Below are 10260 nucleotides of genomic sequence, written 5' to 3' on the forward strand. Positions count from 1 at the left end.
CTTTTAAGTAGTAATCCAGTGACAGCTGTCTTCCGCGAGTGCACTGCAAACAGAGCTACTAATGGCTAACTTGGGATACGAGAATTAATGCAAATTTAACTCAACCCTGCGTTATTTACGGGAGTTTGCAATTTAGAAAAATTCCCACAATTTCTCTGGAAAAAAAACATTTCCAAACAAAACTGGCCTTATAAAAACAATGAACTCTGCAACTAGCCAACAGTCAGTGGGCTCTACACCCTAACATCTCATCTCAACCCTAAAAACAACCTCATTCCGGTTGACCGGAAAAAACGGAAAAACTGAAATTGACGGGGTTTCTAAGAAATGTGGTCTTATGGAAATTAAGCTACCAAATTTAATTTAATTTTCAGCCATTTCTGTGATGTGCAGTATGCGTATTATTTTGATAACTAAAGTGAAACTCATGTTATATATATTAAATGGATAATTCCAGTTTATTTGAACCCTATTAGCAATATTTCCCATAATACTATTGTGGCTGTTAGCATTGTTAATTCACAGTTAAAAGGTTCCGGGTTCGAATCCGGGCCTGGGCCTTTCTGTGTGGAGTTTGCATGTTCTCCCTGTGCCTGCGTCGGTTCTCTCTGAGTACTCCGGCTTCCTCCCAACATCCAAAGACATGCGTCTCAGGTTAATTGTTAGTTCTACAAATTGCCCTTAGATGTGAATGAGAGCGTGAATGGTCTTTGTTTCCGTTTGTCTCTATGTGGCCCTGTGATGGACTGGTGAACTGTCCAGGGTGTACCCTGCCTTTGCCCAATGTGAGCTGGGATAGGCTTCAGGCCTCCCCCCTCCAACCCTGTTCAGGATAAAGTGGGTATAGATAATGGATGGATGGATGGATGGACTATTGTGGCTCTGCATGATGTGCTACCTAGATTTGAAGGAAACTAGGAATCATGCAGTTTTCCAAATAAACAGGAGTCTTACATGTAACATTTTAAATGCTTTTCTTTGAATCTAAGTGAACATGAACACAGGAAGTAGCGGCCTGGAATGGCCATGATGATCACTTCTGCAGCTGGAGCAGATATGCTGGGACAAGCCAAACCAGAACAAACCAGAGTTATTCTTTAACACAAGTCACTCCTATTTCAAGAAATGTCTTTCAGTTAACCATTCTGCCCCGATATCAAGTGCTGTTCTGTTTTCCTATTGCCAAAGTATTGTTTTGATATTGTTCTCACATGGAAATACAGTTTTAGTAGAAGGGATATATTGCCCCAGTTTCTCCTCCACTGTCACGTCCCCTCTGATTGTGTTCTTTTCACCACACCTGAACACATTATTTGTTGCCATAATCTCAGGTTGTCTAAGCACACACATTACCTTGGCAATTATCCTTGAGTAAAGAGCCTTTGAATGCTGCTTTAACCTGAAATAGGACTCCTAATGATTATGCTGCGTTCTTCTAACCAACAAAATTGAACCATGACAAGGTTGCATTTTTCCCTCCACTATAAACACTGAAAACAACATAATCAAACCTTTCAAGCAGAAAATAAAGGGGCACAAGATACTTCCTCCTGCCACTTAAGCCCTTACACATTGTTTCAATTGGAATTGTGACTGGCAGACATGAACAGACACTGCTTTATGGAATAGCGTTTGGAAATGAAGCTCAACACATTAGACAGGGAGGGGAGGGCCCAGAGGCTTTTAGCCCCATCCTTCACAAGCATTTCCTTTCCTTCCTGGGAACGGAGGAGCAATTTTGCATTATTCCAGGATCTCCCAGCTTCTCCCCTTCCTGACATCATGGCATGTTCCAGGAAACAGTGTACATATCAAAGCCATTAAAGTGTCAAGCTCCATGGTGGACTCAATCCAGGTCAGACTGCTCATGGAAAACTTGCGAATAGAGCATTTTGCCCCCATTCTGACAGTCAAAACTTTCTCTAAAGAGCTTATATGCGAGCTACTTGAAATGACAAACCAATGTTCAAAAGATGCAAGGACAATTTCTTTTTTTGCTGTTAGAATATTCCAGAACTCATTTGCATACGGATTTGAAGACCATATGCTTCTATACAAGATTCACTGTACAATATGCCACAGATGGACACACGGCTGAGTAAAGAAGTGCTCTGTCACATCACACTGTCCCTCATTTGCTTGTCTTTAATAATTAAACTCTAAATTACCTCTGCAGGGGTAACTACTGGGGTTTCAGTTACAGATGTCAATCTTTTGCTGTTTGTTATATTTGCACTGACCATTTACAAATGTTGAAAGCAAATAACATTTGTATATTTACATGTGGCTCAACGGGGGAAGGTGAGAAAGGTGCGAGATGAGATGGTCTGAAATTGACATTCTGCTACTTAGAATTTCAAATTCTGGCAAGGGGGGAGGGTTGGAGTGGGAGGGGGGTGAGAGAAAAAAAACACAGCCCACTGTTTATCTGGAGGTGACAACTAACAAGCGCTCTGCTGGTAATTAGACTGCCGCAGTGCACATGGGTGAAAACTCTCCATAAAGTGTGCTTATGATTAAATATTTTCCTCTCTCTCTCTCCTGTCTGCTCTTGCTTTACTGTGTCTGGGCTCCCGCAAACAGCTCTGCCAGACATCCGCATCCATTTCCATTTTGACTGCATTAATGACATGGCCAAACACTTCGACTTGGTGGCCTGTAATGAGATTGCAGAATGTGAATTATGGCTCATTTTGTAAATGTATATATTCTCGTGTGTGTGTGTGTGTGTGTGTGTGTGTGTGTGTGTGTGTGTGTGTGTGTGTGTGTGTGTGTGTGTGTGTGTGTGTGTGTGTGTGTGTGTGTGTGTGTGTGTGTGTGTAAGCAGGTGCACATCTGTCACCATGTCTATTTGCACATGTGGGGTAAGCAGCGGCGGCCCCTCTTGCGTGCCTGAAACTATCTTGACCGACCGCCCGGCTGGTGGCAGGTAAGCATGATTGAAGCCCTTTGCTTGAACATGCCATCCAATCACCCATACATACAAAGAGGCTGGCTGATTGATGTCAAGCTAGGAAGTGTACACAGGGAAAACCAAACCTGTATGTCTCCATTACTCAGATCCACCTCGCTAAAAGGTGACCGATGACGCTCTGCACTCTAAAAACTACACAGGCCTCATAATGAGTGTTTTCAATCTTTGACACATTTGTGTGTAAAGAAAACACAACAGGAATTGACCTTGCACCTCAGCTTTCTGAGCTATCAAGATCCGCAACAGGGTATCTTTAAAGGATCAAGAGCCCTTTGAAGAACCTTTTCATCAAAATGGTAACATGAGCCTGGCAGTAGTTCACACTAAAGTTACCATTTTGATGGATTACATGGTTGTTCTTCGAGAAATCCTTTATTTTATAGAGAAGAATCAAGTTTTCACTGGGTCCTTTCAGATTTTCGAACAACCAGCATCATTCCACATCGTTTTGGAGTGCGTGCTCTCTATGTGCAACACGGATATTAGATTGCTGCATGAACAAACACTCGGTGAGCAGACGCTTAATAAAACGTGTCCAGCCCATTAGGTATTAGGGAAGGACTCCGGCAATGGCTGTCCTTCTTCGCAGACCCAGCTGTTACGACAGCGGACAATGAATGATCCTCTCATGTCGCAGTGATCATTGGGTGGCACCATAACTTAAAGACTGAAACATATCGAACGTCTCTGTCGAAGTGGGGATCAGAACTACAATTAAAACTGAAACATCAAGATTTTACAAGTAGTAGCCTGAAATCAGGTGCTGTCACACATAAAAAGATGTAACATGACAAAGACAAATAGGGAGTTGATACAAATCTCTGTGTTAAACTGCACACACCAACTCATGCATTACATCATTTGTTTCATCCCCGTGGTTGAGCTCCACATATTTTAATGTCTTCCTTGCAGGAGGCCAAACTTTCTGCTGTTATTGAAATAAAATGTGCATGAAATATGGAAATGGCAAAACTCAAGAAGCATATGATTGGGTGCCAGAATAAATCTGTGGCAGCATAAGTCTGAATATAATTTAGAAAGGAATGTAGGCTATTTCCAGAGAGGTTTGGTGCAGGCAAGGGGTGTGTGCTCCCTCTCATCCACTGGTGGATGTTACCTGCCTTGCTCTATTGTTCCTGGGCATTCATTAGTGTGTGTGTGTGTGGGGGGGGGGGGGGGGGGAGTCACTCCAAATTTCTCGTGTGACGGAGCATAACAGGGAATTGTAATACACAGCAACATCATAAATTTGATTACATTACATAGCTCTGCAAGCCTGTAAGCCATTTCCAGGAACCATAAAAAAGCTATAACTAAGTTACCACGGGTACAGAGAAAAATGAATAAAGCCATTTTCTTTTAACAACCCGGGCGCGGGCGAGATATTGTTCTCTCCTCTGGCTTTTATGAGCTCTGCAGACCCGCGATGCGCTCGTTGCGATCGAAACAGGAGACAGAACAAGATGGAAAATGCTCAACTTCGGGAAAATGATAGACGAGATTGTTTTGTGGCAAATATGTCAACGCGAGCCTCCAAATAAACACCTTCATCAGATATCAGAAATCTCTAATGCTCTCAGATAATGAATCCGAATCGTGCGGAATGCAAAAACAGGACAAGTGTTTGCCCTGGTTTGAAATAATGAAAACACAGAGACCTCTTGCGCATCTTTTGAAACTTTATCATTATACTATTCCATTTCAAGTCCATGGATCTGGCAGAAAGACTGCGTAATTTAGAAAAATCAAATAAAACAGGTGAAGGAAATGTAATTTATTTTAATTTAGAAATCAGTCAAAGTTATTTAAATGCGATGCAAATTTTAATAATTTACATTTCTTTGGGGTTTTTTTTTTTAGGCTATAATTTTTTGGTGGCGAACATCAAATAGCTTGTCACACATTTCCACGGGGACAACAGAGTCTACCGGAGTTTCCAACCATCAACAAGGGCATCACCAGCACTTAGAAAAAGTCCGTGTCATTGCTGTACTGACTCCACCTCGGCGGGGATGTGGAAAGCTCGAGTGGCGTACCTCGATGTGAGCCCAACTCCTCTCCACACGCCACAGACAACGTGATGCGCAAAAGCAAACCCGATCCAGGGGTGTGTGCCAACACTCTCAAAAGTCCAACATGTATATCTTGGGCTTTAACGTCACATCAAACAGCCCATCGGCTCTCGCGCACTCACAGAGAGAAGAGGGGGGGGGATAGAGAGAGAGAGAGAGAGAGAGAGAGAGAGAGAGAGAGAGAGAGAGAGAGAGAGAGAGAGAGAGAGGCGAAAGTGGCAGTTACGATCTATGGCTGCAAGATGAAGTGAACGTGCCATGGCTTATGGGCATGCTCATATCTGTAGATTCTAATGCAAAGCATCTCACGACTGAGTGGTAAATGAAACACCCCCTGTGGAGATGCACTTGCTGGATGGACACACACACACACACACACACACACACACACACACACACACACACACACACACACACACACACACACACACACACACACACACACACACACACACACACACACACACACGGAAAAAAAAAAAAAAGATGATTCAGAAATATGCATAATGTTCCGGAGCTATTCAGGGTATACTGAGAGTAAAATAAATCCTTGACAAGCTTCGTTCGTCTCTCCGCTACAGAACCACCCGGGTTTCTTTAATTTAGGAGATAAAAAAATTGTAATTAACTCTCAGTGGGAGAAATTGAAAGGGAAGTCGTGTTTGTTCCGACCGCCGTTCAGAATGATGGATATCTTTGGTGTTCAAGCAGCAGATCTGCTCCTCCACCAGCAGCTTTGCGGTGGCTGAGTCGGATCTCCCGCTGAGTCCGGGACTATCGAGCATCTCGCTCCATTGCTGAGCTCCGTGGCTGCTTGAACGAGCTTCTTTGCAGTATTCTGAAATGATGCTCCGCTTTGGGCACTTGCCATCGCCTCTGAGCAGGTGCTTAGACGGCAGAACGGCGCACGACTCGTGCGCTCCGAGACCAATTGCCAAAATGCCAATTTTTTTTTGTTGAAGCTTTGGTACAATGATAAAACCGTGATTCTAATTCCCAGCTCTTGTGGGGAAAAGTCGCTGAACACTGTCAGCGGGGGGGGGTAGGGGAGCAGAGAAGTCTGCCTACCTTTCTGTCAGCGTTGGAGTTCCAGCTTCTTTCTTCTCAGCGTACAAACCCCTCACATCTTCATGTTTAAAACAAGCAATAATCCCCCGGTTTGTGTTAAACCTGTGCGTCCCTGCGGCAGGTCCAGTGAGGAGCAGTACACGGGTTCCTCTGCCGGGCTAAATAATGCTTTTAAAATCCACCCCAAGAGCGCAGGTTGCTCAGGACGCGCCTGGGTACGGCAGGAGGAGTCGCTCCCTGAGTAGCAGCCGCCGTGCGCACTTGGAGAAACCAGAGCTCTGTCCGCGCAGAGAAGCTGAGGGAATGATGTCATGCGTCCGGCCCTCCCTCTTCAGCCACCCCTCAACTCACGGCACTCTCCCATCTTTTCTCCTCCTCCGCTAATGGCAATCTATTTTAACATTTGCATTATTATTTTGTTTATTCAGGTCATTTATGTATATACTAAATAATACAAAAAATAGCCTGGAGTGAAAGTACTTTAAAATTATAAAAATACAAATAAAAAAAAAACAAAAAATGTATGCAGCACAGAATTGGTTTTGAGAGATGTTACTTTAACTCAGTGGAATGGAGTAATCTTTTTAAATGCTTCCAGAATTCAATTGAAGCATTTAATGCATTATCACAACCATCTGTCACTTGTTTGTTGAGCACATGAAACATTCGCCCCGTTGTTTAAATGAGGTTTTAGGCTGGAACATAACTTGCTTTGGAAGGTATGTTTTTGCAGTGCTCCATTTGACATGATGAAGTCATGCCGTTTTCCCCCGCCTCACCGAAGGTATCGTCCAGTAGCATTGTCAGCTTGCCTTTACCCGGGATGAGAGGGAAGGCAAGGTAGCACGAAACAGACCAATGCACGCTGCGCAATGTGTGCAGACAGCCTCCCCCTCCCCGCTGCAGCCGGCGGATCTTAAAGATAAAGTATCATATATTCGCATCAGAATTAAAGGTGAAGCTCCTGTGTTACACTGCAAATAAAAATATTTAGCAATTTATTGGGTGTTGTTTGGAATGTCTTTTTTTGTAAATGGCTCTAGGGTAGGGTACATTAAATTTGTTCAAGTTCACAGAATATGAACATTTTGTTGGAAATACATATCTTTGCTCCCGCTTTCTTTCCCAAGGAATGCATGAAACAACAAGAAAAAAAAAAAAAAAGAAAATAAATCTAAATTTTAATTATAACATAATAATCACTAAATGAAGATGTGCATTGTAGTGAAGTTTAGATTAAGGGGAATTAAAAAGCTTATTTTTAACCAATGTATTTGAATTATTTTCATGTACATTTATATTCCTCACAATGGGTGAACAAGCTATAAGGTATTTTCTGCATTCTGACTTTGCTGCTGGCTGCTGGCTGAAAAAAAAAAAAACTCAAAGAAAAAAACTGCGAGGGCGTTTAATCAATCAACTTCAGCTGCGGGTTTTACTTAATCAAATCTTTAACGTGGCAGGGCTGCTTTCCTCAACTCCACACAGTAGTGCACAGAGGCTCTCACAGGGACAAGCTGAAATGTATAACTTACTGGAGCTCAGCCATTCATGCTTTTTTTAATGCATGGACTTGTTCCTTGAGGGAGGCACTTAGCTTCAGTGGCAAAGATGTGGGTGTTAACAGACATTGGAAAACACAGGTTTTGTGTTTGATACTGTCATCTGTCTGACCAGCCTTCCTTTCATGCAATTCTTCTGTATAAATAAATTGACAGACACAGTCCCGCCTGTTGGCAACAACAGAATGACCTGCGTGTTTTCGAGTTCAGCCATCAGAGATCCAGGAATAAAAACCCAAGAAAACTTAGAGTATGAAGTTATACTCTGCAAATATGATATAACTACAAAAATAAAACCACCTCACGTCTGTATGTCTCCGCCAGGTTGCAGTTGACATTTATTTCTATCACATAGTAGTTAAGACTTTAAAGCAATCCTTATCTGTGATCACATTGGCCAAAAAAGCTGATTGACAGTAGACAATGCTTCAAATATGGAAATTTGCAACAAATTCTAAAATGTAAATTCTTCACACTCATCTTTAACCTGACAGCACAGAAGATCTCTACAATCAGCACAGTTTCGAGTTGGACACCCAAGATTATGTTTACCAACTCAGTATCTGACTAAAATATGGTCATAGCCCACCTTCTGGTCCTGAGTTATGGTGCTAAATAATGGACAGAAAACTACTTTTGCAGAAAAAGTTGATGTCACATTAAAACTGACCTTTTGGATATAAAAATTGTATTACTTCATAATTTTATCCTAATGGACATTTGTGGGAAATTCAGTCATAATTAGCACATATGATATTGCTTTATTGCCACAAATTGTTTTGCGAGGTCACTGTGACCTTTGACCCCTAAAATTTAATCAGGTAAACATTGGGACCAAGTGAATGTTTGTGCCAAATTTAAAACAAAAAACAAAAAAACACCTCCCTTCCCTTCGTGAGACCAGGACAGACGAACAGAAATGTACATCCATCACAGATTTTAATATTTGTATCCCTCCCCTTCTATTTACTGTGAGAAACATTTTCATAACTGGACCATCTTTATGCACTATATATTTTATGTTGTTACTAAAAATCACAAAGTGTTTGGTCTATCAGTCCCTGAACTTGATGGATGCATTTTACCCAAAATTGTGTTTTCATCATCTTTTCTCTTTTCAAAACATTGAAAGAACAAAGAAAATGTTCAAAGTGATAACTTGACTATGTAAAGCTCAATGAGTGTCATGTATGAGCTGAAATTGCGACAGTGATGAAAATCAAGCTATGTAGAGAGTGGAATAAAACACATTCACAATAAATGTGGAAGGTCCTTTAAAGATGGCAGACCTCAAGTGATTTCTGCATCGTGGGCTGGTGGAACAAAAAGGAGAGGATGAATACATTGATAACTGGAAAGTGTCCCACCGGAGCCAACAATTTCATCATTGTGTGGCCCCAGCAGGGATCAGACTCCTAACCTTGTAAATGGTGAAGCCTTTCTCTACCCACTGAGCTGGACAGGACCGTGAGTGACCTATAAGCCAAACTAAAACGTTTAAGTTCCTTGGACTGATAATTTGATTGTCCTTTGCCTGTCTTTGCCTTTACTTCAGATAATTGGACATTCCTTTGATAATGTGTACTTGAGTCAGTAAGGGGGCACCAGACACTGTGAGCCAAAAGTCAACAGAGTAAGCAGAAGGGATACAATTTTCTATGAGCTCGTTGTCACAATACTCACAATGTTTGAATATGTATGTCTGGCTGACATAGTTTGTTGTGTTCTCATGTGTTTCTACTCACTCTTTACTCCAGTAAAGAAATAAATATTACAAAATAAGACAAAGAGTAAAAAGAGAAAAAAAATAAAGTTGTATTTGTTTTTTTTGCAAATGCAGATTTTGTGTTTTTTTTTTTGTTTCAAACTTTCTTCACTGTTGGTAAAAATCAATGCGACATTAATTGCAACATTTCTATACATTCAATTTACATCAGTGAGACTAATCAATAAAACGGTTAATTAAATATTCTGCGGGCAAAACGTCTGTTGTAACCTTGCCGTGCCGTCGAGGTGGATGAATCGGAGAACACTGTAATGAAAAAAAGTCACTTACTACAAAAGTATTAATAGATGCCAGCGTGTCTCAGCTGCAGTAGCTTTTTTCAGGGTTACAGCATTAAAAAGGTGCAGCTGAAGTCCATTGGTTTCTAATATAAATCTTTCTCTGTTAATCTCAGAGTGAGAGCAGTAGAAATATTTCATTTGTAATTTGCCTTGAGTCAATTAACTTGTCAGTCTTAAAAGCAGAGTAAAGGGTTATCGCATACGCTCCAGTTGCACAACATGTGGCAAAACCCATCTGCTGTGAGTTTTATGTGTCATGAAGCAGCTAAAAGTCCAGACAAAATACAAGAGACCACACAGAGAAGTGTGGATTAAAGGAAAACAAATTTATATTCAGCATATTTAACCAATATTTAAAATATATACAGACATACATTGAGGCATGTAAATCGTTACTGCCTGTGGTGAAATTTAAAGCAAAGAGCAGATCTAATAGAGCCCAAAATAAAGACAAATACAATCCTGCTAGGAGGAGTTGGAGAGCAAACTGACATCCCCAGCCCTCAGGATGTGCTGT

General features: G+C 41.4%; 1 protein-coding gene across 7 annotated transcripts in view; it reads right to left on the minus strand.

Annotated features, from left to right (window-relative positions):
• ptprsa (protein tyrosine phosphatase receptor type Sa) overlaps window positions 1-6377 on the minus strand; it is a 229758-nt gene extending 223381 nt beyond the window's left edge. For all 7 annotated transcript variants that reach the window (XM_069702282.1, XM_069702280.1, XM_069702279.1 and 4 more), the window contains exon 1: window positions 6115-6377. The gene's annotated coding sequence lies outside the window, so the exon portion shown is untranslated. The remainder of the gene's footprint in view (window positions 1-6114) is intronic.
• Window positions 6378-10260: the final 3883 nt, after the last annotated feature.

The sequence above is a fragment of the Brachyistius frenatus genome, unplaced genomic scaffold (assembly GCF_029030835.1).
Source record: "Brachyistius frenatus isolate BFR_SWC_R1_liver_20210118 unplaced genomic scaffold, ASM2903083v1 Contig_41, whole genome shotgun sequence".
Classification (NCBI taxonomy): domain Eukaryota; kingdom Metazoa; phylum Chordata; class Actinopteri; family Embiotocidae; genus Brachyistius; species Brachyistius frenatus.